This window comes from Cricetulus griseus, chromosome 5 (genome assembly GCF_003668045.3).
Source record: "Cricetulus griseus strain 17A/GY chromosome 5, alternate assembly CriGri-PICRH-1.0, whole genome shotgun sequence".
In the NCBI taxonomy this organism is placed as follows: Eukaryota; Metazoa; Chordata; class Mammalia; order Rodentia; family Cricetidae; genus Cricetulus; species Cricetulus griseus.
This window is the reverse complement of record NC_048598.1, coordinates 89,907,135-89,933,092: the sequence shown is the minus strand read 5'-3', so window position 1 is coordinate 89,933,092 and position 25,958 is coordinate 89,907,135. Positions and strand designations below refer to the sequence as shown.

Sequence of the window (25,958 nt, the reverse complement as noted above, 5' to 3'; positions counted from 1 at the left end):
ATACACATACATATAGACATGTGCACGCATACGTAAAAGTAAAATAGATCTTTTAAAAAACACTGCAATCCATGACATATGGTAGTTTCAACTCTGAGTGGGGTGCTTCAGGCAGCCTGGTTGTTGGTGTGACAGACAGCATATGCAATTCAAAGCATGTTCAGTACCAAGGCTGTGGTGAACTCCAAAGATGCAGCTTGAGTGAGCATCAGACTCCTCATGCATTTGAACCCATTTCTGCTCATTGCATAGTCAGGAACCAAATTCATGCAGCCCCTACATTTAGTTAGCAGATCCTCTATGGCGATGAGACCCAGGCTTCAAAAACAGGAGCAGAGTAGGGAGCCAAGGCCATGTTTGTGTGGCTTTCCCTGAAACCTCACGGAGAAGGAAATGCCCCCAGGCCTGGGGAGGAGTGTGAGCCTGGGTTTGAATTTTGGCTTTCTCACTTACTATTTATGTGACCAGAGACACAACACTTAATCCTGGACTTCTAAGTGCCCATTTATTTAAGGTGGATACTGGAAAGTGTAAGGTTATTTTAAGAACATTTACACATATTCTTATGTGTAAGAATATTTACATATGCACATATCATATCATATCACAATGACTGGTATATAGAAATGTACCAGAATGACAACCACAGTCATTTGCTAACAGAAGAGCCTGGACAATAGTGCAGCGTTCAGAGAGAATGTCTTTTCCTTTTTGCCCAACCAGCTAGTGTTTTTTTGTTTGTTTGTTTGTTTGTTTGCTTGTTTGAGTAGCAAACATGAAGCAGTGTTATGGTTCTGAAAGCAATGACAACTGCCAGTCCCTAAACTAGCAGGACTGGAGAGGCAGCGGTGCCCTGAAGCATGGCAGTCTGTCTTATCTCTGGAATAAGCAGGCTTATCTGTCCCTTTGCCTGCCCTGTGTTTGCCAAGCACACACTCCATTTTTGTGTCAAGGACTTTAGGCATGTTCATCAGGCACATGGACTCAGAAAACTCCCCCTGGGCTGTTCCTCCGATGGTATTTCTTATTCCTGGGGTCTGTCTATCACTGAAGAGCCACCAGTTCCAGGGTTAACTTAGGCCTTGGACAGGCACATTTCCCCATCTTCCACAGCCTCTCCCTTGAGTCACCACAATACTCTAGTGATGTCTTTAAGGTTATCTGCTCTGTCTTTACAAGAAAGGAAGTCATGCTTTATCCACCTGTACAGATGGACAGATTTAGTGATAAATATATCGCTATAACATTAGTAACAATAGTCAGCCTTGATGGAGTTCTTCCTTTATAATAACATGTAGCTTATTAAAATTTCCCCATATTATCTCATCTATTTATTCCAACAACCTGTGGTTCTAGTGCTCCCTCTCCTTTGTCAGGTGAGGAGAGGAGGGTGGGGCAGGGGGGTGCAGGATACACAGAACTGAATCTAGTTTTGCCAAGCCTGTGCTGAACAAGCACTGAGTGACATAAAAGGCATACAGGTGATAGGGTTTTTTTTTTTCTTCTGGGGACTGTTGCAGTGTTTTCTTGCCCCACCAGGTCCCGCTGCCCTTCTCAACCCCAAATAAACACACAAAGACGCTATATTAATTATTACACTGTTGGCCGATGACTGGGACTTCTTATTTGGCTAGCTCTGTCTTAATTACTAACCCATTTCTATCAATCTAAGTATTTCCACGTGGTCTTACCTTACTGGAGAAGGGTCTGGACCTCTTATTACTTTGGCAGCTACATGTTGTCTCTTTTTGGCAAGCTTTCTCTGCCTGTCTTTCCCAGAATTCTCCTCATCTCCTAGCCCCACCTATACTTCCTGCCTGGCCAATCAGTGTTTTATTTATCAACCAATAAGAGAATATATATAATATATATATATATATATATATATATATATATATATATACAGAAGGACATCTCCCATCAGGGGACTTAAGACTTACACAGATACATAAAAGACAAAGCAATTGAGAAGCCACTGGTATAATATGAAGCTAAGTAGTAAAAGAACTCAGTGTGGGCTGAACCAGTTACAGAAAAACTTGTAGGATAAAATGGGTTTGTAGAATGTGGTCAGAACTCTGTGTGGTAGGAAGGATGGGTGGTGGACCAGCCATATGTGAGCTTGGCAAATAGAGAGTGGCAGCACCCACATTGCAGAACACAGTGACCAGGTCAGACCAGTAGTGGGTTGGACATTAGATACTCAAGAGAAAAGTTCAAACTATCCCAGCATATGATGGGAAACCTCTGCACATTTTCTAATGCTGTGATGACATAATGAGAACTGTCCAGAGAGCTACAAGGATGACCCCAACTAAAAATCTAAGCAATGGTGGAGAGGCTACCTTAAATGCTCTTCCCCTATAACGAGATTGATGACTACTTTATATGCCATCCTAGAGCCTTCATCCAGTAGCTGATGGAAGCAGAAGCAGACACCCACAGCTAAACACTGAGCCAAACACCTGGAATCCAGTTGTAGAGGAGGAGGAGTGATGAACAAAGGAATCAAGACCAGGCTGAGGAAACCCACAGGGACAGCTGACCGGAACTAGGGGGAGCTCATGGTCCCTAGACTGACAGCTGGGAAACCAGCATAGGACTGAACCTGGCCCCTTGAACGTGGGTGTCAGTTAGGAGGCCTTCGCATTCTTTGGGGCCTCTGGATCAGTATTTATCCCTAGTATACGAATGGACTTTGGGTGCCCATTCCCCATAGAGGGATACTCTCTTAGTCTAGACATATGGGGGAGGGGCTAGGCCCTGCCCCAAATGATGAGACAGACTTTGATGATTCCCCCATCGAAGGACTCATCCTCCCTAGGGAGCAGAAGTGGGATGGGATGGGAGGCTGGTGGGGGGCATGGGAGGTTGGGAGGGAGAGGGAACTGGGATTGATATGTAAAATAAGATTGTTTCTAATTCAAATTAAAAAATCTAGGAAAAGAAATGAGAACTGTTCTTCAAAAGAGGGAAGGCTAGAGGGTTGGAGAGATGGCTTAGCAGTTAAGAGCATCCATCATATGTTCTTCCAGAGGACCAGGGTCTGCTTCTTGAATCCAGGCTCACAACTCTCTGCAGCTCCAGTTCCAAGAGCTCTGATGTCATCTTCTGGATTCTGTGGGCACCAGTACACAGGAGGTTCATGTACACACACTCAGCATGCACACATACACATAAAGCAAAATAAATATTCTTTTTAAGAAGAGGAAGGGTGTGAAGGAGAAGAAATCTAGGGAACTAATGAGAAGGTCCCCTGAGAAGTCTAGGAGTGGGATGAGATTCTGAACTAAGCTAATGGTAACACAACCAGCCAGGGGAAAATGAAGATGAAGAGGAGGCGTTCCAGGGGGAGAGATGACAGAACTTGGTGACTGGTCCTAAGTGATGAGAGAGAAAATGGAAGTGAAGGATGACTGGTGAAGTGAGGAAAACAGTGGTAATAAAACTGGATCTTGAGGTAGGAAGAGGTACATAACATTAGTTATTTTATTTTTACTTTTAGATAGAATATCTTACAGCCAGCCTAGGCTGGCCTCTAACTCCATATGCAGCTGAGAATGACCCTGAATTCCTGATTCTCTTGCCTCCATCTCTTAGGTGCTGGGATTATAGGCAACTGCCACTATGCCTACCTTTAAAAATTTTTCAGTTTAGCAAGGCAGTGGTAGTACATACCTTTAATCCCAACACTCAGGAGGCAGAGGCAAGCAGATTTCTGGTGAGTTCGAGGCCAGCCTGGTCTACAGAGCGAGTGCCAGGATAGGCTTCAAAGCTACACAGAGAAACCCTGTCTCAAACAATAACAACAACAAATTCAATTTAACCACTGAAGCTATCTGGATGGAATTTCTACTGCAGCTGGAAATTTGATATTAGAGCTCAGGAGTGGGATCACACATGATGCATGTGGCTGCGAGCTAATATTGGAAGACAGCTTCCTAGTGGGTAGGAATTGCACATCTTCAGAGTGAGGTATTGATTGTCTTCATTCAAGACTACGTTTCCAAGGAAGCTGGTATAGCACACAGTACAAAGATAGAGGTCATGCTTCCATCTAGAGAAAGAGTGAGACACGTTTCCTGGCTAGGATAATAAAGAGAAGTTTCCCCTCTAGAGCAAACAGCAGGAATATTTATAGGTCTGCTATACATCATTTGGGTTAAGAACACCATCAAATAGCAGAGATTCCATTTTGCTTTAACCGGCCTATCCAATGTTCCCATCCATGTATTTGAAAAATGCTTTGGTTTATTGAAACTTTCTTGTATTGTGTACTGGCTAGTTTTATGTCAACTTGACACAAGCTAGAATCATCAGAGAGGAGGGAGCCTCAACTGAGAAAATGCTTTCATAAGATCCAGCAGCAAGGCATTTTTTAAATTAGTAATCGATGGGGGAGGGCTTGGCCCATTGTGGGTGGTGCCATCCCTAGGCTGGTGGTCTTGGGTTCTACAAGAAAGCAGACTGAACAAGCCAGAGGAAGCAAGGTAGTAAACCTTACTGCTCCATGGCAACTGCATCAGCTCTGGCTTCCAGGTTCCTGTCTTGTTTGAGTTCCTATTCTGACTTCCCACAATGAAAAATAAAGATATGGAAGTGTAAGCCAAATAAACCCTTTCCTCCCCAACTTGCTTTGGTCATGGTGTTTCATCACAGCAATAGTAATCCTAACTAAGAAATACCATGGCTACAGAAAGTTTATATAATTGGCTCAATGTTGGGACATCTTATTTGGGGCAACCTGAATCCATGTTCCCAAGTATGTCATTCATATTTGGCTCAGGAACAAGCTCTCTCTTGTTCCCTTTGAGTTGAGAGATGCTCTTTGCATTGACACAGGAGAGATGCAAAAAGAAATAGACTTGAGCAGGCACAGCCAGGCCCAGATGAGGTTTAATATGTATATGGGAAGGAAAGAATTCAGTTCAGGTCAGCTGACCCAATACCTGCATTCATCTCTCTCTCTCTCTCTCTCTCTCTCTCTCTCTCTCTCTCTCTCTCTCTCTCTCCCTCTCTGAGATTGTGTGAGCTACTGGGGATGATGGCAGAAAACATTGTCCTAACCTCAAGGAGCTAAAGAATGGTGGTAAATGGGGGATAGACACATTTACAAGTAGCTATTACAGAGACTGATGTACACAATAACTAACGCATGTGCAGTGCATAAAGGAGATGAGAGATGCTGAGTCTCAGGGAGAATGGGAAGACGGGAGGGAGGTGGCTGAGAACAAATGTGATGGGTGTGTGTTTTCCCCAGAGGATGGAGGCCATGCCTCAGTCAGCTCACAGTTTGGAGGAACAGGACAATATGCCAGAATTAAGGTGAGAGGGATGACTCAGTGGTTATGAAAGACCTCCCCCCGAGGCTCAGGCCCCCAGGATTCCAGCCCAGGACCTCGATGACCCCAATCACCAGGCGGAGTCGAAAGCTGGATGCAAACAGCAAGAGGTTTTATTACAGTTGTTTAACGAGCTAGCCCCACGTTAGTTTAGGCCTTTTATCCATCCATCATGGCAGATGGCTGGGAAAGATGCCGAGAAGCCACAGCATAGAGCTCTTATAGGGCAGTGTAAGGAGAGTGTCTAGGGGTACGCACAGGCTCAGGATTGGTGTGCCTCCAGGCTTGCCCTGTGTTGATTGATCAACTGGTTGTTATGGCCCATAGGCCCTCCCAGGGCAATTGCTATGTTCTGTGTGTCATTGCTGTGCACTTGTCCATAAAGCATACCCAGAGCCGTAAAGCATAGCACCACCAGCTAACTTCTGATTGGTTCCTTGCCACAAGGCAGGCATCTGACCTCCTAGTGACCAAGGCAAGGTCAGGCAAGTACATGTTAGGCTGTTATGGCTGCTAAAATGGGGAGCTGGTCTCTTCAGTTAAAAGCGGCTGTTGCTCTTGCAAAGGACTTAGGCTTTGTTCCCAGCATCCACATAGTAGCTGGAAACATCTGTAACTCCAGTTCAAGGGATCCAGGGCCCTCTTCTGGTCTCTGACGTACCGCATGCACGTGAGTGACATAACACACCGGCAAATCATTCATGCACACAAAATAAGATAAATAAATCCTCATCACCCCCCCCCCGCCCGCCCTAAAAATAATTTGTCTTTTGAGAAAAAAGGAGGGGGCTGGAGAGATGGCTCAGCCGTTAAAGGCTAGGCTCACAACCAAAAATATAAGGAAAGAGGAGGAAGCTGAGCCCTGGCCAAGCAGAGCAGGACTGAGCAGAGCTCAAGATCCTCAAAGCACTGATGCATCAAAGGGGAAACTGAGGCTTACCATAGGGAAGAACAGGAATGAGGAATAACTGGTCTCAGGTTTTCACTGTGGGGTGACAGCCTCTGGGTCAGGTAGCTAGCTCAAGAACTTTCCAGATGCACAGCCTGATTTTGAAAGCATTTTCCAGGCCATCTTGAGGGTGAGCTAGGGATGGGAGGACCAGCTCCCCTGGCGTACAATCCCTGGAGACTTTGACTCTGAGACTGGCTCAGATCTGTGCTCAGAAATTCTGCCCTCTCAAACTTGGCTTCTTCTGTGTGACTAAAATAGCTCCCTAGCTGGGTCTCTGCCATCTAACACAAGCTTCTTTGACCCGCCTTCCAGACAGCTGTTGGCTGCTTTAGCTCAGAGGCACATCTGATGATGCCACTGGCCAGCCTAAAATTCAACGGTAGCCTCTCACCATTGTCTGCTAGGATGCCCTGCTTTTTGACAACTCCTGCCTCCGCCCCACCACAACGTGCCAGGAGCCATTGTTTAGTGATAAGTGAAGCTAGAATGCCAGGGATTCTTACCTTCATGTTCTGGGAAGTCTTAGAAATGTGTTTACATGGTTCTTTGTATTCAGTTCTGAAAAAAAAAAAAAAAGTTCCTTAGTGTGGTCGATTGAAAGAGAATGGTCCCCCATAGGTTCATAGGGAGTGACACTATTCCGAAGTGTGGCCTTGTTAGAGGAAGTATGTCACCAGGTGGTAGGCTTTGAAGTCTCAGAAGCTCAAGCCAGGCCCAGTATGATTCTCTCTTCCTGCTGCCTACCAGTCCAGATGTAGAACTCTCAATTACCTCTCCAGCACCATGTCTACCTGCAAGCCACCATGCTTCCAGCCATGACGACAATGAACTAACTTCTGAGCTGTAAACCAGCCCCCTTAAATCCTTTCCTTTATAAGAGTTCCATGGTCATAGTGTCTCACAGCAGTAGAAACCATAAGATACCTAGGCTAGTGAAGCTCCAAATGTCACAGAAACTCTACTTTATAAGCCCTAGTTATCTCCTCCAAAACACGCATACCATCTTCTCATTTTATCCCCTCACCATACATATACACGGTCTTTCTCTCTTAAGTCATGACTTCTCTGGACACACCGTTTAGAAGGTCCCCACCAAAATGTCAATTCTTCAGCACCAGAAAGAAGCATCATTTCTGGGAAAAGGCAGCCATCATCCTCCCGTGTGCCCTCTCCTCCTCCTCCAAATTCCTGGGCTCTGAAGATGACCTGCCCCTGCCAATTTCCCCCATCCCCCTATTCATCTCCCCACATGTCTGCTCCGCTGCCCTGGGACCTGCCTTTTCCTGGTAATTCCAACATTTGAGTAGTGTCTGGAGGAAGAGGTGAGCCTGGGAAGCGTTGTCAAACTGACCAGAAATGAGATGTAGTGGCTGCCTCTCAGAACCGAAGTGCTATTGCTATAACCGGTCACTATTGAGGGCTCTTGTAACAAAGCATTTAAAAGACTTTTCCTTAGAGATAACAGCATGTTGATATTAGGATGAACTATATGGAAGTGCCAATATTTGACCATCTCTGGTACATAAAAAGAGCAATTTCACATGGTTTTATCTCATAGATTTGAACCAGGTCAATCTGACCTACAGGTCAGTATGGTTTCCTACAGGGAGGAAGGATTGGAATAGCTGAAGGGAACAAAAGGCAAGAGCCTGGAGAGGCAGAAGTCCAGGCAACAAGCATAGCAGGCATAGCGTCATAGTGAGGCAAGTGAGCACAAGACGGCTGCCCTGAGAGCCGGCAGCCAGCAGAATAATCCCCGATGGTCACAGCTCATTGTGTGGAGAGGAGAATACGATGCTTTATTTCCAAGTCTTTCCTGTAGGCTTTATTTTAACAATTGTAAACAAAACCCCCACACATTTATTTTTGTCTCTTTTAGTTAAAACTAATGCAAAGGGAAAGGCTTGATTTGTTTTCATTTTGCCTTGGTGTTTTATGATGGAGTTTCATTTGACCCGACTGAAATGTAGCTTGCTGTGTAGACCAGGATGCCCTTGAATTCATAGCCTCTTGCCCCTTGAGTGCTGAGATTTCAAATGTGTGCTACTTTGCCTGGGCCTCAGTATTCTTCAGAGACAGGTGGGAAGAAAGGGAGGGAAGGAGGGAGGGAGGGAAGGTGGGCAGAATTGGCAAACAGTTTTCTATTAAGAATTTTAATAACAGGCCCTTATTGATCTTATGAATAGGAGATCACTCTTCAATTATTTTACAAGACTGTATTTTAGGGAACAACAGCTCACACAATGATTTTAAAGAGGGGGGGGGACTTTTTATGTTTTGGAACAGGAATGCAAGTGAAAAAAAAAAACCAAACACCCGAGGCAGTATTGTTACTGAAACTGGAAAGAAAAGAAAAAGCCTGTAACCCTAATACTGCAGTGCAAGACAAAGGCATAATTAATATAATTTACACAGAAGTTATTATCAAAGGAGGATGTCACTAAGCCCCACCAGCCCAATTTGTTGATCTAATTTAGCTAATAGTCACTTTGCTGTAACCACGCCGATTCTCAGGGGCCACGCCAAACATCCTCCACCAAATTCTGCAAAGGCATGCTACACACTGGCCAATAAAAGACTTTGAAATGATTGTCTAGAGCAGTGGTTCTCAACCTTCCTGAGGCTGTGACCCTTTAATACAACTCCTCATGATGTGGTGACCCCAAACCATAAGATTATTTTGTTGCTACTTCATAACTGTAAGTTGCTAGTTATGAATCGTAATGTAAATATAAATGTTTTCCAATGGTCTTAGGCGACTCTTCTGGAAGGGATTGTTCAACCCCCAAGTGGGCTGTGACCCACGGGCTATGAACTACTGATCTAGAGTGTGGCAAGAGAGACCATGAATCAATCCTAAAGTGGAAATCTACAATGACAGCTTAGATTATCTTCATTGAAACTGATCCATTTCCAAGCAGCAGCCAGCGACATGGTGTCACAAATGGCGAAGAACTAATGACCTCTGGTGCCACAGCATGCACAGAACTTCCATTGTCCCTGACCACTTAACTTCCTCTTCACCACCCTGCTGACCCCCAAGGCTGGGCACTGCTCATTTTCACTCTTCACAGACAAACACAGACAGCACCCCATCAACAGCATCATCCCAGGTGTCTCTCCCACCTGCTCAAAAAGATGTCCTCCCGTCACTGTCAGCCCCAAAACATACTTGAACGTTGTACCAACCAATGCAGACTGAACAAGGCAGGTCCTGCGTCCCATGGAACTGGGGCTGAGGGACCACAGAGCTGAACCTATGGGGAAGTGGTTCCTGCTTCCCTGGCTGATCAGTCTAACCCTCTCCATCCCTCTTTCTCCTATTCTGTTACATACAGACTTACACTCTCACACAAAATTTAGAGAAGACAAAATCTAAACTCTGAAGATCCTAAGGAGTGAGTTCAAGGAGCTAGCCACTGATAGAAGATGGCATGGGGGATGGCTAGAGCCTGAACTGTCGGTTACATGCACGGTGTGTTTTGAACAAGGAGGCATCATGATGCAGTTGATTGAGTCCTTTGTTGGCAAGACAGGGCTCTCATCTCTTGTTCGCTATGAAATAGCCAAGAGGCCTTGGACAAACCATTTTCTTCCTTGGACCTTCTGTCACTTCTTCATAAGGTTCCCAAATGATAATAGATCAGTATTTCTCAACAGTTCTTCCTCCAGCGACATACAGTCCCCTGGCTCTCTCATGATCATGCCAGAATTTGTGGCAATCTTATGGGGCACAAAGCTGGGGCGTCCAACTCCTCTTCCTCCTTTAAAACCCACATCCTCATTTGAAGACCATAACAGTATTAAGAAAGAGACTATGGGTGCTTTATAGCTTGAACACTCTCTGACCCTAAACATAAACGGGTATATTTGTAATTGTCTGTTTCTGTCTGTGGGTGTGTCCCAGCCAGCCTCCCTCAAACTCTTCAAATATTTGTCAAACAGAATTGAATTGGATGACTTAAATATCACTCCCTCTACTCCTCTCTCTTGTTCTGACCTTTTGTGTTCTGTTCCCTCCCACCTTTTTCTTAGTTCAAGAGGTTGGGCAGCAGGGCAGGTGCAGTCTGGCACAGACCAAAACTCATAGCTTTAATCCACCTGCGTGTGAAGCCCTTCCAGCCCTGAGCGCTGTGAGATGAGCCTGGTGACAGACCCAAAGGTCAGCTTGCCTTCCTCCTTTCAGCAATCCGCAAACAAGAATGTCCCACAGAGGGCCAAAGCCAGATCCACTTACACAGGGCGCACTGGACTCTTTTTGTTTCTTTCCTCCCTATATTTTGGAGGCTCCAGCAGGAATGTGGCCTGAATTTAAACACAGGGGGGCATGGCCATCAACAGTGAGCACTTTTGTAGATTCAGGCAGCCTCTTCTGCCTTCTCTCTCTTGTGGCCTTGAATGATCCGCTGTTTGCAGACAATCCCCTTGTTGTGCTCAGGGAGAGCAGGCAGAGCCTGGCTCCCCCATTGTCTCTTATCTGGGCAAACAAAAGCAGGCTTCTGAGGACAGAGTTCTGTGCCGATAATGGGCTGATTAAAGCCCCCTTTGTGGTAAAATTTCATAGGTCTGGGTTGGGCATTATATTTGATTAACCCCAGCCAGTTATTACACGGTGTTTGATAGAGATTACAGCTGTGCCCAGCGGCTCTCAGCTGGGTGGAGCCGGTCTTTGAACTCCTAGGGAACCACGGGTTGAACTGGCCATGAGCAAGTGGAAATTGATGAATCTCTCCCTGGGCTCTCCCTGCTCCCTTTCAGTGGTTCCCTCTTCTATCCTCTGTATTCCTTCCTCCCAGGGAAGCATCCAATACTTTCTAGTTAGTGAGTTCTTTCTGACAGGCAGGAAGACATCCAGTGAACTGCATCTCACAGCACATGCCGGTGGACAGCTCTTTCTCGGAGCGGAGGCCATATAAAGAGAAACTTGGAGCAGGCTGGTGGGCCTTAAAAGGGTGATGCTCTCATGGTGTCTTCATCTCAGAACCTCAGTTTCCCATGATTGTTTTCTCTCTGCCCCTCTTGAAGAGGTTAAAGAACCAAATGAGCCCCACCAAACCTCAAGCCTGCCTGTTACTTGGTCTGCTTTACTCCCATTTCCTTAGTGATTGATACTGAGATCGTGACCATTCTATCTGGCTGTACTATGATACCTGGCAGGCATGAAATGCCAGCCTTCTAAGAATGCACCCACAACTAATGCTGCCACTTCTGCTTCTCTTCTTGCTAATGCTTTCCCCTTCTCCGAAGTGGCATGGACGCAGCTCTGCCTACGTGTCTTCCTGAATTTCCAGTTACTCACTGTCCCCTGATGCTTCTACCTCCATCTTTGCTCACTTGCCAGACCACCATGTGGCTGAAGAGCCTGGTCTATAACTTTCTACCCATCTGCCCATCTAATAGACTGTCCAGAACTATACTATTCCCTGTAGTCAACCTTTTCTTGACCTCAGTGTCACAAGGGCTCTGTCAAGAATCCGAGAAAGCTGGGTGGTGGTGGTGTTAGAGCCCCGAAAACTCAAGTATCGGGGTCCCAGGCCACGTTCTCGGTCACCCCAATCACCAGGCAGATTCGAGAACTTGCTGCAAACTGCACGAGGCTTTATTGTAATTTAACGAGCTAACCCCATGTTAGCTCGGGTCTTTCATCCACCCGCCATGGCGGATGGCTAGGAAAGACAGCTCCTAGGGGCTCCCAAAAGATCTTATAGGGCAGCGTAAGGGGAGTGTCTAGGGGTACGCACAGGCTTACGATTGGTGTGCCTCCAGCCTTGGAGGGCTTGCCCTGTGTTGATTGGTCAACTGGTTGTTATGGCCCATAGGCCCTACCAGGGTGGTTGCTATGCTCTCTGTCATTGCTGTGCGCTTGTCTGTAAAGCACACCCAGAAGTAAAGCATAGCGCCACCAGCTAACTTCTGATTGGCTCCTTGTCACGAGACAGGCATCTGACCTAGTGACTAACTTCTGATGGATTCCTTGTCACGAGACAGGCATCTGACCTCTAAGTGACCAAGGCAGGTTTATGGCAAGCATGTGTTCGGCTGTTATGGCTGCCAAAAGGGAAGCTGGTTCCTTCATTGGCACATGCCTTTAATCTCAGCACTCAGGAGGAAGAGGCAGGCAGATCTCTGTGAGTTTGAGGCCAGGCTGGTCTACAGAGTGAGTTCCAGGACAGCCAAGGCTATACAGAGAAACCCTGTCTCAAATAAATAAACAAATAAATCAGAGAGGAAGCTAACATGGGTATCAGGGAAATCCATTCAACAGGTGAATGAGCGAAGCACCTTCAAAATTCCACATAAACACCTCCCTCCCACTCTGCATATCCTCAAAGCTATACCCCACGCTCCACCACACTGTGCTTTAGTTGTTGTTAGCCATTCATCTGTGTGTCCTACAAGAGAGCAAGCAGGGTGTTTCAACTTAGTGCGGCTCCTCTAATTTGATTTTTTAGTGATTTCAATGAATTGAACAAGCAACCTTTAAAAACAAGTTATTTTAAAGAGCTTAAGCTGGCCACGGAAGTGTACGTCTGTGATCCCAGTATTCCTGAGGCAGGAAGACCCCTGAGTCTGGGGAGAACTTGGGTTATACAGCAAGACCTTGTCTCAAAACAAGAAAGGAGGTGGAGAGAAAAGGGGGAAGCATGCTCCAATGTACCCTGAGCTATGGAAGCTCATTCAGGCACTGTCTGTCTTAGGTGCACTTTAAATTTTTTTTGATGTTTATTAACATTAATTATACATAATAGTGAGATTCATTGTGACACCTGTGTGCATGCACACATTCACATAATGTATTTTGATCATTTTCACCCCTGTTACTTCTTTTGTTTCCTTCCTACGCTCCTCCACTTTCCTGTCTGCCCCCGCCCCTCAGCGTAACACCCTTCACTTTCAAGTCTGTGTGTGTGTGTGTGTGTGTGTGTGTGTGTGTGTGTGTGTGTGTGTGTGTGTGTGTGTAAAACACGACGGGTTTCAGCATGTGAACCGTATGAATGTCTACACCATTAAAGAGGATGTTTTCCCTTCCCCCATGAAACAGCACTTTCACAGATAACAACACTTGAGAGTTGTGCTGGTATGATTATGTCAAGTTCCCATAGTTCATGTTTGCCTGGTTTTGCTTTTTACATCTCATTCAAATGTGGTTTGAATGAGAATGAACCCCCTAGGCTCAGATACTTAAACCTTTGGTCCCCAGTTGGTGGAGCTATTTGGGGAGGCTTAGGGATGTGGCATTGCTGGAGGATGTAAGTCACTAGTGTTTGTAGCCTCACTCAACAACCAGTTCCATTTCTCTGTTTCCCATGTGTCATTGCAGGTGTGAGCTCTCGGCTTCCTGCTCCTGCCACTATGCCATGCCGGCTCGTTGCTGCTGTGCCTCTCTACCATGATGGACTCTTATCTCTCTGGAATTATAAGCCCAAATAACAACCTCCCCACCCCCGTTCTATACGGTGACTTGGTCATCGTATTTCATCACGGCAACATAACTCACCTAATACAATGTCCTTTCGCTTCAGCTCTTTGGGGTCTATGTGTCTCTTATCAACATTTATTTTCTTCCTTTCTGTCTGATAATTTTGGACTTCTAATTCACCAAGATAGACTAAATTACAACATTACTTTCACTTGCAATGACAGATAGACTTGGGAATTATGGGATTTTTTTGATTACATAATTGTGCATATTTATGTAGTATAGTGAATTATTTTAACTCAGGTATACAATGAATAATTATCCAATGTGGGGAGGGGCTTTCCTGTGCTACTTGTTTTGGGGAGCCCACCAGAGACGACCACTCAAACACAGGGTGTAACCAATTGAAAGTCTTTATTTCAGACTGCTGGGACCACACCCAAGCATCGGTGACCTACGTGTGACCTCCCCAAGAGTCCAGAACACCTGGGTTTTTAAAGCAGAGGCCACATCCTGGCATCTCACTGGGCAGCCGCAGGGGGCTTTAGAGAAGTAAGCAGTGAGCAGTTTTAACAGAAGCAGAGATAAGTGGCAAGTTGGAGGGGATCCTGCACAGTTTAACAGAAGCTGAGATAAGTGGTTAACTGGAGGGTGTTCTGCACAGTCCAGTTTAACAGAAGCTAAGGTAGCTAGGACATCCTGACCTTTGGTTCCTACAATAGAGTTGGGTAATTTCCCGTGTGATTCTCCATCAAGATCAGGCTCTAGTTAAACCTGAAATGGCCTCAGCTAGAACACTAGACAGAGGAACCTCTGCACTGTCCTGCCTGGTCACAACTGTATAGACAAGTCCTCCAAATGGAATGCTGAGACTTCCTGGGGAGATACCACAGACAGAGAAACACACACATAGAGATGGGGGGACATGTGTACGTGTGTGCGCGTGCACACACACACATGCATGCTTGCATGTGTGCTTGTGGAGACCAAGCAGTCAACCTTGAGTGTTGTTCCTTGGAAAGTGTCCACCTTGGTTTGTGATGTGTATGTGTATGTGTATGTGTATGTGTATGTGTATGTGTATGTGTATGTGTATGTTATGTGTATGTTGCAGTGTGTGTGTGTGTGTGTGTGTGTGTGTGTGTGTGTGTGTGTCTGCACTGGGTTTTGAGACAGGTCTCTTGCTGACAAGTTGGTCATGAAGTACCAGGGCTTCTCCTGTTTCTCCCTCCCTAAAGCTAGGGTCCCTGGCACACCCCAGCATACCAGCTTTTTACATGGGTGCTGGGGGCTCAAATTCAAGAACTCAGGCTTATGTGTCTGTCTGTCTGTCTGCCCTCCCCCCACAAACACACTCAACAACACACGCACATACAAATCTTCCACAAATATTTGGACATGTAGCCAAGGTTAAGTAACGGTCATGTCTATGTACTGGAATGCCTGAAAGGAAAACATTTGAGCACTCATAAGTTTAACACCATTGCTTCTCAGCATGCAGAATGTTTAGGTTAGCAGTTTTCTCAGTGTTTAATTTGGTTCCCCAAATACAAGCACCCTGGTGACATTCTACAGGGCTTTCCCAAGAAATTGAAAGACCTAAACATAGAAAAGACCAGATAAAATTCATTTTCTGCAGTAATGAAAACCATGTTTTATTTTTTTGTTTTTGTTTTGTTTTAGATTCGTGAAAGACAATGGATGTTGGCTTTTCTAGAAACAAAAATCTGATAAAGAAGAACCTCTGTCAGCAGGAAGGCAGTGTCTATAATATAGAAAACAATATATAGTGGGGGCTGGACAGGTGGCTGAGCAGTTAAGAGCACTTGCTGCTCTTGCAGAGCAGCATCTTCCAGCATCCACATGGCTGGTCACAACCACTTGTTGCTCCAGTTCCAGAGGATTCAAACCCTCATCTGACATCCATACACTCACAAATGGACATTACACACATACATACACCCAGTCACACACACATACATATAAAATAAAATAACTTATAAAAGATCATATAACAGAGGCTGGAAAGATGGCTAACTGCTCTCTTCCAGAGGACCCTGGTTCAATTCCCAGAACCCACATGGCAGCTCCCAACTGTCTGTAACTCCAGTTCATGAGAGCCCAACACCCAGGGCAAAACACCAAAGCACAAGAAATAAAAATAAATAAGTTTAAAGTATCTTCCCTAACCCAATATGAGAAAAAATGGTGTTTTAAAAAAGCATATAACAAGAAAACTTAGTCACTCCTATTAGAAACATAAAGCGACTCCCAGTATTTTATATCAAAATAACTATGGGGCTGGGAAAGAAGAAGAAAACAAATGAGATTTAAATAAAAGTATTTACCCTGTGGGACATTTCAATCCCCTTCAATGAGGACAGCCCAGGAGAAAATGGAATTCATTAGGCCCACAACTAAGGAGTAGGGTACTCAGCCTGGGGCAAGCCTGAAACCAGTGCCAGATAAGGATTAGAGTAGGAGTGGGGGTGGGCCTGTGGGGCTGGGCAGGCTGTAGCTGAGAAGCCCAACATAGAAGGAAATTCTGTAACTGAGAGGCAAAGGATAGAGAGTGGATCCCTGTGCCCAGCAAGCCAGTACTGAGGTGCAGAGTCTGAAGCAATTGGAACCCATGAGCTATCACAGGCTGGAGGTTTCCAGGATAGCTGATATCCACTAGCCTGGATGCAGTTTGATGCGCTACCTCTGAAATTGTCACCTTGTAGCAAGCAGGATCCTTGTTTGGAAAGAGAAAAGAAGGTCTTTGGCTGGGGACTCTCCGAATGATGATTTGATGACCATGTACCACAGTCGGGGGAACAATCTCGTGGTCCATTTGTCAAGGTCAGATTATATATATATATTTAAGGCTCTGCTCTTTCAGACTCATCAAATACATTCATATTTTAGAAAGATGGACTCTGAAATAACTAGCTACAAAAAAAAAAAAAAATGTGCCATTATGTAGCTGAGGTCACCCTGCCCTTCCAGCTGCATAAGACTGACTCATTCCTCAGACTGTTTGAAGTTCAGTGTTTAACTCAGTTCTGCTTTTGAAGAACTGTTTTGGGGATCTCTTTGTCACTCTGTCCATGCATCATCTGACTCTATGTGACATACTTAGAATCTCCTCTCCTTGAGTCCTACCACCGGCTCTCCACTGCTGAGTCATCCAAAGCCCCTTTGCATGCATACAGTAGGCTTTATTGAAGATTGGTGTGTCAAGAGGGTGACATTGCACCAATTTCAAAAATCCTGTTTTAGACATCCTTCACTGCTCTGTGAGCATGTGTAGAGTTTCTCTGTGCCGGCTAGAGTTATCGAGGGAAGAAACGGAAGTAGGGCTTATCGGCAGGTGCCCTTCTCAGACACTTGAGGATGCTGAGGATTCTATGGAGTCCAAATTCCAACCTAGAACCAGTATGGTAGTGAATGCATCTAAGCTTAGGTCTTGGCAGGTGGGGGCCCAAAGATCAAGAGTTTAAAGCCAGCTGGGGCTACATGACACCTTGTATCAAAAAAAAAAAAAAAGAAAAAGTAGAAATCAAAGTTGGCCTTCTAGGTCATGAAGGAGAATGTAGCACATTTTATGTGTTTATTGTGTCTGTTGGCTTTGTCTTTGTCTTTACTATTTGGTAATATAGCAGGTGGCCTTCTCTGTTAGTTAGGTTTTTGTCACTATGACAAAGTGTCTGGGACTCACATACCCGACTCACAGTTTCAGAGGTTTCAGTACAAGGCTGGTTGGCTCAACTGGCATTGGCCTAAAGTGAGGCAATACATCAGGGCAGGGGAATGTTCCACGGAGGAGGCTGCTCACCACAGGGCAGCCACGAAGCCGGAGAGCTGAGCCAGACAAGAGGGATGTGGGGTGAGACATGCCTTTCACAGTTCTTTCAGACAGGCTTTGCCCTCTATTTTCTTCCAACTCCCAAGAATGCTATTAGATTATTAATCCATCAATAGATTGGCCCATTAATTAGGTCAGAGTATTCATGACCCAATCACTTCCTCAAAACCTGTTAGCTAGCAGCAAGGTCTTTACCATAGGATCCTTGGGGAAAGACATTTCATGCACAGACCACAACAGCCTCCTCTGTAATTTTAGCCTGCCTCCTACTCTCTCCCCCAGGAATGTCAAGAGATTATTCATATTCTCTCCCACGCCTCCCCTCTCCCCTTACCCCCCTTCCTCTCTCTGCTGAGGCTCAAACCAAGGGCTCTGCTAGTATACACTATATGCTCTACCACCTGGCGATACTCCATCTCTCAAGCAATTTTCTCTCCTTTTAGCCTCTTTTATGGGAGAGCGTGTGTGCTACAGCACTTGTGGAGGTTGGTCTTCTCCTACTAGCTTGTGATTCTAGGGATCAAACTCACGTAGTTAGGCTTGGCAGCAAGCGCCTTTGCGTGCTGGATCTCACTAGCCCCTCAGAATTTTCTAAAGAAAAAATAAATCTTAATCCATCACTAAAAAGAGACTTTCATTGTTGCTTTTAACGTTCATTTTGTTATACTTGTTTTTCAGCACTCAGGGTCAGTATCAGATAAGCACCTGGGATGATCTGATGCTAAGTCTCTTGCACCCCTCAAACTTCAGCCTCCATTCTAGTGTCAACCAGGAAGGGCCTGGCATCTCATTGCCCCCGCCCCTCCAAGATTAGCTGTATGGAAGATGCGTGGCCCTCTACCAGGCTGGACAGAAGCAGTATGCCTTTGGTCTAAGGACTTTGTTTCCCTACATACAGAAAGGAGTGTTAGGAGTAAAATTCCCAAGGCAAACCCTGCAAGAAAGACACAACGGAGGCAATGAGCTTCATGTCAGCACCGATGACTGTTAGTTTGGCTGGAAAAGGGACTCCGCAGCTGGTCGCAAGGGCCATCTGCCTCTTTCCAGAAAGGTCCGAGTGGGTGTGTGGGGGAAAGCCTAATGTGGGATCCACACGCCGCATTAGATGCAGCTGCTCTTGGCTTGGTCACGCCTGAGTTTGCACCCTGGACCCTCGAAAGCTCTGTGCATTATGGTAATTAGCCATCTGCTTCCGTCTTTCCAGGCTGCTCACAAAAGGAAGACAGGAAGCTCCGTGTCAATAGCAGAGGTTGAGGTGGCGTCCCTGGCTTCGCCCCAGTCCCTCGTGGTACAGAGAAAACTCTAAGCCTCAGAGTCTAACTGCCACAGCCCTGAGCATGCCTCCCAGCTCTCAGCATAACCTCCAGGCTCTCGGCGTCACTCCCTGAGGATGAGCAAAAATTCCCCCACCAACCACCTACAGAGTCTGCGCAGACTGTGTGCGTGCCTTTGCTCTCTTGGTGGAGACTAAATCACCGTTTGTTTGAGAAATACCTTTGCCTTTGGGGACTAAACAACTAGACACAGCATAAGTGACATTTCCCCCCTTATTAGTTATTACCAAGATTCTAAGATTGCTCTTACATGTCTCAATATATTAGCATTAAAAGTAACTGGTTATAGTAGGAAATATTTAGATCTTACAACCATTTTCTGGTATAGAGCTATCACAGCGAATACACAGCTACATATTTGTCTGCTACCAAGATCTATAAATATCTATTGGAAGAAGAAATTGTATCATATATAGACAGAATTCTAAAGATGCAGCCTTCCTTTTGTTTGTTTGCTGAATTCTTTTGTTGTACTGAGGATTGACCCATTGCTATCATGCTAAACAAATGTTTGACCACTTAGCTACACCTGGGACTTTGATTTTAAACACATGGTGTGTTCACACAGAAGGCCTTAGAGTCATAAGTATATTATTATACTTAATTGTGCATATGCACATGTATAGTAGTCTCTTAACACTTTATGCTAAATATATACGCAAATATTGAGCTCTGTCTGTATAAAGAGGGGTAAGTAGCATGTCAACTCAGGACTTGGGAGATGGTTCAAGTCCCAGTTCTCCACATAGCACATACATGTTAACCATGAGAAAAGTGTGTTTACTGTTGCAAGAAATGGGGGTTGGCTCAGGCCCTTAAGGGCATTAGCTTGGCTTGGCTGTGAGCTTTGTCAAATCTCCCATGTAGGATGGGGAATACATATGTGGTGTGGTGGGGACACCTAGGTATAGCAAGAGGCCAGGTAGCAGAGGAAGACATAGGATGATGGGCACAGAAAGGGTATAATAGTAGCAGCAAAGCCAGAGGATATATGAGGACACAGGAGGGGATGAGGAAGACTCTGGATGCCTGGGAAGGCAGAAGGATGAGCAGAGAATCAAGGAGGAGTTCCCTAGAGTGTGATGTTGAAGGTCACAAAAAATGACAATAGGGATAAGAATCATGGGGGCTTGGAGGTAACTTGGTGGTGACAAACTTTGTAGGAATGCATGAGGCCCTGGGTTTAACTCTCAGCATCATATACACACCAAGATATTTACCACCCTGCAAGGCATAAAGTCCAATGTGTCAGAGATTGTTTGGAGCCCAGGGTAAGGGAGATAGAGCCAAAGGGGGACTCTGGCAGAATGGTATGCAGGCACCAACCTTGTAAGTGCTTTCTCCCGTGGCTACAGTTTAAGCAGGGGGACGGGGTGGGGAATGGCAGGGATACAACAGGAAAATTTATGAAATCAGACTTAGGTTTGAGAGAGGTCAGTTTGACAGCTGAAGTAAGGGAAACTAGAAGAAGGTTGTGCAGACGCAGCAATGACAGAAGTGAAGATCAGGAAATGTGTGCTTTCTGGAGTCTGGTCGGGGTAGAACTTTAAGACTTCGGCCCTGAAGGAGAAGGAAGTTTCTGGAGTGATTGGCTGCATAGAAATGTTATCGTCTTAGAAGACAGAAAACACAGGGGGATGAGTACCTCGAGACGATAGAGCCCTGTTCTGTATATCCTGCTGGGAGGTGGCCTATAAGGAAGTTACACACCCAGGCACAGTCTCCACCCCAGCTATTTGGAGGTGTGAGAAAAGCATGCCCAGAAAATGCTACAAACTGTCACATGACCTGGTCTGCTCACTGCTTGCTGGTTTGTCTCTCTGTTCTAACCCACAGGCCTCCTGCTGGTTTGAAGTACCTAAACATATACTACTCAGAGGACCTGAGATTTGTTCTCAGCACCCACATTAGGCAGCTCACAACCACCTGAGACCCCAGCTGCAGGGGATCTGGCGCCTTCTTCTATATAGGCACCAAACTCAGGTGCACATACCCACAAAAAACACACATACTCCTAATTAAAATTAAACCTTTGTTTGTGTTTGTTTTTCCAGACAGGGTTTCTCTGTGTGGCCATGGCTGTCCTAGAACTAGCTCTGTAGACCAGGCTGGCCTCGAAAAATTAAACCTTTTTAAAAAGTGGTTATCATTGCAAAAGAAAAAAGTTGAAGAGGAATCAATTTTCCCAAGTACTCTCTTTCTCTGTCATACGGGTATACTTTTGGTTTTTGTTTATTTGTTTGCTTGTTCGTTTGAGGCAGGATCTCTTGATTGTGTAGCTTAGGCTGGCCTGGAACTTGCTGTGTATACTAGGCTGGTCTCAAACTCACAAAGATCCACCTGCCTCCAAAAAAGCATTTGTTTACACTTTCCTCTATTTTTATTTTATGTATATGAATGTTTCACCTGCATGTATGGTTTTATATTACTTGCTTGCCTGGTATCTACAGAAGCCAAACAAAGGCATTAGAATCCCTAGAACTGGAGGTACAGACAGTTGTGAGCTGCTGTGTGGACGCAGGGAATTGAACCCAGGTCCGCTGGAAGAGCAGCCAGTGCTCTTAACCACTGAGTATCTCTCCAGTTCAAGTAAGCATACTTTTAATTGAGATACAACTTGCATACAGTGAAACGCCCCGATCTCAAGTGTACCATTCATTCTGTTTCTGGAAATTCATAATCAGGCGGAACATCCTCCCAGAAAATACCTTCCTAGCCAGAACTCCTCCTGAACCAATATATGCTCTGATTCCCATCAATGGAGTTCATTTTTCCGATTCTGGAATTTCAAATAAATTGATTCATCCTGAATGTGTGGTTTTCCTTCACTCTGCATAATGAATTCGGAATCTGTCATGTTGTGTGGCTATTTTTTTTTTTAACTCCTTAGTAGTGTGCTGTTACGACTTACCCTACTCGGATACCCCTTGGGGGAGAGAAGTCAGTTAGACCCCTCCCAAAGTCCTATTGGCTCAGGAGGCTGACTCTGCTGTGTTGTCCTTTCCTCATTGGTGTCTCGGGTCAGGTGTCTCTCCATCAACAGTATCTGGGGTAGAGGCCAGATTGGTTCAGGGAGGAAGTGCCTGCTGCACATGCTCATGCGGGCTGGCCCGGGCACTGGTGAAAAGCTCATTCGTTAGAAGCGTGGATTTTATCAGTTGTTACGTCTCCCATGGTGTCTTTGCCTAAGGCTCGGTAACTCCTTTTTGCTTCCTTCCAGAACATGAAGTTTTGTGTTGTAGCTTCCATAAGACTGTCATTTGCCTTTACGATTGATTCCCATCATATTTGTGCTCTATCATATATATATATGTACATATGTATATGTATATATCATATATATGTATATATGTACATATATATATATATGTATATGATACATGTATATGAGAGAGACCCCATTAGACATTTCTAAAATAAAAGAATTTAGAATAGGAACTACATCACCAATCCACAAAACCCCAAAACTTCGTGTGGCTCAACTATGGATTACAGTTAAAAAAAAAAAATAGTAGGGCTCAGACATACTCAGTGGTTAAGAGCATTGGCCGGCTCTCTTCAGATCCACAGGGAGGTTCACAACTGTCTGGAACTCCAATCCCAAGAGAACCAATGCCCTCTTCTGGCCTCCATGGGCACTGCACACACATGGTGCAGACAAGCAAGCAGACAAAGCACCCACACGTATGAAATGTTTAAAGGGAAAAAAATAAAATCTTACAAAAAGAGTTAAGAGTGGGCATGGGATTACACCTGTAATCTCAGCACTTGGGAGGTAGAGACCTGTCCCTTCGCATAATGCATTTGTTTTTATTCATGCGCACACCCACTTGTGTATAGGCCTAGAATGGCAAATGGGGGGTTCTCCCTAAAAGATTTCTAGAGGACATGGTTTTACCACATTGGACATGCATCCAAACTAGTCCATGTCATAGCAGCCCTTCTCTTCTTCACAACTAGATACACTGGGAATACACTGGAACAGAAACTGTCCAGATTTGATTTGTTTGGGGAAATGTACACCATCGTTCAAAGATAGATAGGAGTAAATGTAGGATGTGTATGTGTGTGTGTGTGTGTGTGATGGGGGGGGGGGGTTGAGGTACCACTGTGTCCAGTTTTGAAAATTTTCTTTAAGGCCACCCCTGCCATCACTAAACCCCAACCATCACTTCCACCAAAACTCTAACCCAGTGTCACACTTTACATTTGGTTGTCATGTGCAGCAAAATTTTAAGGAAAAAAAAAATCCAGTGTTACCAGGCTGTGGTGGTGGCGCACGCCTTTAGTCCCAGCACTTGGGAAGCAGAATAGGTGAATCTCTGTGAGTTCAAGGTCAACCTGGTCTACAGAAGTAAGTTCCAGGCAGCCAGAGCTACACAGTCTTAGGGTGGGGGGTGGGGAATTAGAATCCAGTCTCGGTTCAATAACTCTTCCCTACTGGTGTCCCTGTAACGTCCTCTGAAGGTGACCAGAATGACCTTGGAAGTTGTAATCACCAACCACACTTTAAGATAAAGCTAAAACTCAACTAGATATTATTGTGATAACTAAATTAGATGTGGTTCCTCCAGACAGGGAATCCAGGAAAAGAATTCCTTGAAGTCCAAAGGTCTTTAGATCATGAAGACATTTGTATATCTACAGAAACAAAGAATGTAAGACACTTAGCAGACTTCCCCAGGTATATTGGAATCAACTAACAAGTAGTTTGAGTGCACCCTTCCAGAATATCTAGAGCAGTGTTTCTCAACCTTCCAATGCTGTGACCTTTCCTCATGTTGTGGTGACCCCCAACCATAGAATTATTTTGTTGCTACTTCATAACTGTAATTTCATTACTGTTATGAATTGTGATGTAAATATCTGATATGCAGGATATCTGATATGTGACCCCTGTGAAAGAGTTGTTCGACCCCCAAAGGGGTCACAACACACAGGTTGAGAACCATTGTTCTAGAAGGTTCCACTAGAGTCCCTAATAGCAGATGGAACTAGGTAAAAGCCTTTCCAGGGTCCAAGAGCTAGAGCCCTCCAATCCCTTAGACTATTACTAATCAATAAACAACCTTGCCAAAATACACAAGGAAAGGAAGACCAACACCATTTAGGATGAAGTATTTGTTTCTTTAGTGAGTGAGGAATCATTACTGATAATTGTGCATGGATTTAAAAAAGTCAAATGAAAATATTAGAAACAATCTGTACATTTGTCAGTTGTGTTCAAGAATTTGAGTATTTGGAGTATTTCACAGGTTAATATAGACAAAATAAAAAGATGTAATAGAAATAATTTAGATTTGTGACTTCAGACTGACATTTTTACTATTCCTTCACAATATTGGGACACTCAAAGGAAGATAAAATTCTCCATTTTTAGGAGTTTAATTTTTATTAGATTTACAAGACAAGATCTTTGGTGCTCTCTTTGCCTTTCTTCTGCCATCATGCATCATACGCCTGAATTGGCTTCTCACCATGTCTTTTCACAAGACTTTCAGAATCAAGTGATTCCTGGCCAAGAAACAAAAGCAAAATTGTCCTATTCCTCAGTGGATTAGGATGAAAACCGGTAGCAAAATCAGGTACTCCAAGAGAACTAAGAGAACTGGAGGAGAACCAAGCTGGGCCTGTAAGGATTCACACAATCAATGGCAAGACTTGAGAGATTGTACTGAACCATGGTCAATGGTCAACACAATATATGCTGCCAGATGGAGTTCAACATTTTTAACCTGGAGACTTGGTCATGTTTAAGCTGGGAATGGTTTGTCCAGTAATAAAAACATAGAGCCTTTCAAAAAAAAGATCTTTGGTGCTGTTTATTAGACAATATCATCTCTTGAGACAGAATCCATTAAAACTATAGATGCATTTGAAATGTTTAAATGGGCTTAATTTTAAAAGCCTGCAAATAATATAAAACATAATCAAAGGCCATTTCAGCCATCAAAGGCCATTTCCCAGAGATTACTAACAATTTGTTAGAGTATTACATATGCTATTATAATCTGTAAACAGGATTTAAAAGTTTAATGACTAGCTTTTTAAAATTTTGTTACTTTAACAGTTTAAATATTAATTTTTAAATAAGATTCTAATGTTCTCAGTGTTCAAAGAGCCGCCCTCAGAGGCACCAGTGGTAAGCATAAGCAGTTGGAGCTCTGCATGCAGAAGCTCCAGGGCTCGGCTTGAGCCTTGCTTTGTTCAGCAGTGACAGGAAGAGCCAAACTGCCAAGAACCTTGTCAGTGCCAAAACAAGACTCTCACCACAAAGAAAAACTGGCATGGCTTATTGTGGAGCCAAGTATGAATGGCCATGGCCCAGGAACAGGGAATCAGTTTGCCCTGAATACCATGTTCCAATCTGGTAACAGTTATATGAAGTGTTTATAGTTACAAAACAAAAGAAGGCCACAGATCACCACCCTTTTCTAACGCAGGTGGGAACATATCAGATAGCGCTAAAGTCTCCTCTCTTCTCTGGGCTCACACTCATTCTGAGCCTTTGGGCAGGCAGAGGCTTGTGGTCTGTTAATCCCAGAAGAGTATTAGAATACAGAAGTGGACTGCAAATGCCTGAAAAAGATGCTAAAGGGTAGACAACTGGATCTCAAACATCCTAGTTCTCCATCAAGAGGTTCTAATCAGCTTCAGCTTGTAGAAGCCTCAACACAGGGGTCGCCTTCTGTTCTAGGAACTTTTTTTTTTTTTTTAGCTTTCTCTTCATTTATTCTTTGTATTCATGTACCTCTATCCCATTCATTTCCCCGTCTCTTCATATCCACCCCCTGCCCTTGCAACCTCCCCACTCCAATAAAATTAAAGATGAAAACAAAACAAAAAAAAAAAAAGGAAAAAAAAAAAGCCGATCTTGTCCATGGAAACTGTAGTGTGACAGTGAGTCATACAGTAAACCCTTTAGTCCGTATGTCTTCACTTGCAAGTGTGCATTGCAAAGCGTCATCTGTCTGGTTCGAGGCCTTTGGTTTCTGCTGCACTATCGATGCTGGGCCCTCCCTGGGACTCATCTTAAATAACCTGTTGTGACCCTGTGTCA

The 25,958-nt window shown here is 44.6% G+C and overlaps 1 pseudogene; it reads left to right on the top strand.

Moving 5' to 3' along the window:
- The first annotated feature begins 24,376 nt into the window (after nucleotides 1–24,376).
- Nucleotides 24,377–24,534, top strand: LOC100768409 (annotated as a pseudogene).
- The last annotated feature ends 1,424 nt before the right edge of the window (nucleotides 24,535–25,958 follow it).